Genomic DNA, 5,479 nt, shown 5'->3' on the forward strand with positions numbered 1-5,479 from the left:
TGACCTTGGGTGAGAGTAACTTAGCCTGGGTATCAGTCTGTTTGTGCCATCATGCTACTCCTTGGCATGCCATGTCGAGACGACATTGACATGGATGCATTTACACATCATCTTTTTTTTCAGTAATTGGTCATTTGACCAATCAGATCAGCTCTGAAAAAGATCTGCTGTGAAAATATCTGATGTGATTGGTCAAAAGACCAATGAATGGAAAAAAAATATCAGAATTGGGCTGCCTTTGTAAAAGCAGCCTTAACAGCACAAACAGATCTGGGACCATGCTAAGGGTACCATGACAATTAAACACTGTTCTTGCTCTGTTTGAAAGCATTCTCACCACTAAAACATACTAGTAATTAGATTCACTAAAGGTCAGGGAGAGCCAATAAAAAAAAAATGTGGTAGGCTCGTTAATGCACCGAGGAAGTTATTTTCTCGTTCTACTTAACGACTGCCTAGCAACAGCAAGTGTTATCGTTCAATTCGTTCCATTCTTTTATTCATACTAAACTGTCATGTGAATCTTGGTCAGCTAGGCGCTCCTCAGAACAAGGGATGCTTCTTCTTCATGCCCCAGTTTACAGGAATCTGGAGTGAACTGAGCCAGGCGGATACGCAGCGCAGCTTTCCATAAACCCCAGAGCATAGCAGATCAGATCCAGGCATGGACGTATACGTACATGACTCAGGACTCAAGTGTGAATGTATGAATGTAGCATTCATTTTGCTGACTAGGATAATGGAAGTCATAAAATGAAAAATGTATCACTAAGGTTTCCCCGGGGATGGGAGTGAGGCAGTTTGGTAACGTAACACACAGGATGTGTCCCAAATGGCAACCTATTCCTAATATAGGGCACTGCTTTGAACCAGGGCTCTGGTCAAAAGTAGTGCACTATATAAGGGATAGGGTACCATTTGGGATGCGGAGTGAACGCATGGTTACAACACAAGTCCATCCCACCATTGGAGAGAGCAGAGCAGTCCTGGCCGGAGGTGATGTACAACATTCATTAGTATTGAGCTCAGCTCTACTCAGGGGCCCAGGTCATAGAAGTCAATCCATAACCCCAGGGGCTTCCAAGGACTATTGACTCTCAGGATCGTGTTACAGCACTAAGCCACTGTGGCCCCTCGGCACACCCCAAGCTGCCTCTTTCAGGTCATCCGCAGAGGCAGGTCAGGGAAAGGAAAATCCAAATTGATCCTTAGAGGATCATTATTAAACTGTCTGGTATGTCCAGGTGGGTTTGGTTGTCCAGAGGTTTGAGCTACTGTTGTTGTGATGAAATGTTCCAACACTGGGGCCCCTGATTATCCCACACACAACTTACAGTCACTATGGGAGACCCCAGCCTCCAATTATTGGTTTCCATGGCCATGCTCTTCATAATTGTGTTGCGTCTCCCAATAATACATTACCATACCCTAGTGACACTTACTGCATCAAGCTGAGGTTGCCATTTATGGAAACAAGCATGCGTGGTCGTGGATGCAGCTATTTACTCAATCACATGTCGACATGTGTTTGTGCTGTTTACATTGATGAAATCAGGGAAGGGAATCATTCCAAAAATGTTCCAGTCTAAACATTGCTTATGGGATGTGGTTCCAAGAACATTTTCAAAAACGAAGAGAACACTAAACTTTGAATATGCTATTAGCTAACATATTTTGGGGGGTATGCAAACAGCTCACTGCCCAAGGTATTTGGATTCAGTTTGTAATTGGCTAGTTGTATTTGGCTCGATCTGTAACACACCGCAGTTCAACAGAACACAATAGGAGGTCTAGGTAAGAGCATGTGTCACAATCAAATAACTTCACTAGAGTCTCAACCATTTAATGATATCCAGGAATGAAGAAAGACCTCAAAGAACACCTATAAAAGGGTTACCATGAGGATGCAGATGACATAAACAAATACAAATTCAACACCTACCAAGAATCACTTAATACAGAAATGGTCTGACAGATTTTAATTGGAGGGAGCTTTAATGCATGATCAATTGTGGGTAGGCTACTTAAAACGGTGAATGTATTGCAACTAAGTCAACCTTAGAGTCACAAATATTTTCAGTTATTTTGCCTGCCCTTAATCATAAAAGGCAACACCACAACAAAACCGTTGCCATGGAAATAAATGCAAAGGTTGAGCGCTAGCTTTCATAGATATTTATAAAAGGTATAACTAAATTGTCTTCAGCGCACTATAACCCTTACAGTATCAATGCCATACATGTTTTACTGTAATAACCCAAGTCTCATTATCTTAATATTCCATAATTGCTTCCCAGGACAAGTGATGGAACTTTGATTACATTTCTCTAAAACTCCCTTAAACTATAAAAGCCTACTCATCCCCTTCAAATACCTCCTTTCATCTTGTGAGCCCAAAATTGCAGCTGTGTAATGATTATCTTTAGATTAGGGCTGATAGCCCCCCCCGAACACAAAGTCCCACTGCTGTCTACATAAGAATCAAAAGCAAACATGCCCTACCGGCATAACCCTGATTTGGCCCAGAGCCGAGTCATGATGTCATCCCATCCCTTGTAATAGCCCATGGGGGAGCTCTCATTTGTTTCTGACAAAGAACCAAACATGACCTTAGTGTGGCTCGTCAGCCGTGGTGATGATGATGCATGCATCTGGCAGGACTCGCTCATCTCATCCCGGGGAGTCATGGAAAGTCCTCTGGTCCTTTTCCCACCAGCTAACTCATAATTCAGTCTAGGGTTTTGCAGGCCAAGCACACCAAGTCAACTAGGCTAGCCACACTACTGGGAGCACCACTGAGAGATCAAAGAGAACGTTGTGGTGCGAGACGACGTCGTGGGAGTTATACAACACGTTTTACTTAAAGCGTTGATGGAACTAATGTCTATTTTTTTTCTGCCGCTAGGCTTGAAACAGCTGGGATTACAACGGGGATTACAGTACCTGTCAAGGCAGCGATCCACTTGGGAATCCCAGACCAGATCTGATGGTTCTCTTTATGTCATCAATCTAATCCGCAGTTTAGTCAATTTAAGTAAATTGGGTTAATTTAGTACCATTAGTAGGCAGTTACCCTTATTCACTGTGATTACCATGGAACCTTTGCTCTTTGAAAATATGGGATAATGGTCATTCTGAAGATAAGGAGCACTGTTGGTAAAGGCAGCACAACACAATCACTTTTTACCGCCGCAAGTTACTGCCTACATAACTTATAGCATATAGTATATAACTGAGTAACTATTGTGTACTACAACTAGATATCCATTCCATTCCTTGGATGCCCATGAAATAATACAGTTCATTGATAACTACTATGGCTGTCAGTGATGTAAGTATGGATTGGAGCCATGATTTATGAATGGAAAACCTTTAACAGGGTCAAAAACCCACATCTTGTGGAAAAAACCTGCCTGTCTCCACCGAAAGGGCAAAAGGGCAGGCCCCGGAGTGCCTGTGGCCCTCTCTCTGCATACACGCCAAAGGAATGGATGATTGGCAGTGTCCGCAGGCCGTCTGTTGTAAATCATTCTCCAACATGCTAGGAGGAGAGGCCTGTTTATGGTCCCTTGGAGTGTGAGTGTTTCTCATTTGGGGAAAACTGAGTTCAAAGGAGAGATTTGGGAAAGGAGCTTAGCTATGCTGCTAGGGGCAGGGTGGTAGTAGTAGTGGTGGTGGTGGTGGGGGGCAATTCTTCATGGGTTTGCCAAATATGACCAAAGGTAAAACGAGAGGCACCAGCTTAAAGTCATTGAAAACGGCTTAAGAGCTTTCAAAAGCCTTAGCTAACTGTTAAGTTCTTAGATGCTGCCAGGTAAGGGAAGCTGCTGGGAAGTTGCCGCTTCAGAACGGCTCTCTTATTAGCAGAAGAGCTTTCATTTATTTTGCCCAAGCCCAACATGAGCTTACTAGTACAAATTTAGACAGCTGCTCTACATTTTCCTTAACACAATCACCAATTTAGTATAATGAGAAACAGGCCACTGCATTAATCTTCTGTGGCACGTGTCGCCACTGCACATGTGAATGGACTAATGTATGGAAAACATGACGGTTGTGGCCATGCCTGATTCACACGGCATTGCTTCCTTCACCTTGTGCGTGACAACAACAATAGCCATTCTCAAAAGTATCAGTCTTCAGTCTTTCTGGGTGAATGCATCATAACATCAAATCTTCATCCAACATTCTAATAAAGACATTACTCTTAACAATTGCCTAAAACAGTAATGGCAACACATTTGTCCTTGTGGAGGGCTCTCACTTTAAAGCTGCAGAGCTGGATAGAATCACTTCTTTAACGCCTCAGTGGTATGATGCCAGATTATGTAGACTTCCAGAAGCAACATTTTCCACTGCTGCAGTGCTGGCTGGAAGCATCAGTGGTGAGCTAGGGCTTAGGGTGGAGAGCAGGACCCCAGTGAGGAGATTTTTCCGGATGCCCCATTCCTGCAGGGTGGGTAGTATCATATAGGCTCTGTCCCAAATGGCACCCTGTCCCCTACATAGTGCACTACTTTTGCCCAGACCCTCACGGGCCCTGGTCAAAAGTAGTGCACCACATAGGGAATAGGGTGCTATTTGGGACAACACCATTCTCTGGCCCAGAAGACATGTGGACTGCCTACAGTTTCACATTGTAAGCCATAAAGAAAGTTAACCCGACGAATATTCAGATGTGCTGCGCTATAGGGAGAAATGTTTTTCGTGGGAATGTACAAATCCTCTTCCTCTTTGATGCAGATATTTTCATTAAGAAAGCTACTAGGGTAGCTTTATAAGGTCAATAGGATGATGAACTGTTATTAAACTGTTATTAAATTGATAAGTGCTTATGTTCATGTTTAGGTCAAAGGAGACAGGACTATAGGTAAGTCCATGTTGTTTATAATTGTAATTGGAAACTGCTTTAAGATAGAGCTCTGTATCATCTAATGACAGTAATTTAATGGTTTAGTCACCGTGTCTTTACCCTCAAATCTAGAATAGTCGCATTTGAACAATGTAAGCTTGACGAACAGTTCTGAAGGGATCTACGGCTCCAAATCCCAATGAATATGGGGCTTTCTACCACAATGTGGTATCAATCACACTGCTATAAATTGTCCCAGTTTCTGGCTCAAACGGTTTGGCATATCCTCAACTTTAAAGACGGAAAAATATAATAAAAATGTGAGCGAGAGAGACAAGCTAATATTACATTTATGTACATATATGTATGTGGAGAACATACCCCTCAGTCAGTGGTCAAGTATTGCCTCCTCTGCTCCTCACCATATGCATTCTTTCCACATTGCTTGATACTGTCGAGGATTCGACAAATATGTAATCCATGAAAGCACATAGATTAGAATTCTCCCTTTTTCCAGGGACATAGTAAAGAGCTATCAGAAATGAAAAGCACACTCAAGCTCCATACAGTTTGGCTTTGCAGCCAGCACCGACTAATGTAAATGTTGCTGATGACATGAGTATGGAT

Source organism: Salmo salar, chromosome ssa06, assembly GCF_905237065.1.
Source record: "Salmo salar chromosome ssa06, Ssal_v3.1, whole genome shotgun sequence".
In the NCBI taxonomy this organism is placed as follows: Eukaryota; Metazoa; Chordata; class Actinopteri; order Salmoniformes; family Salmonidae; genus Salmo; species Salmo salar.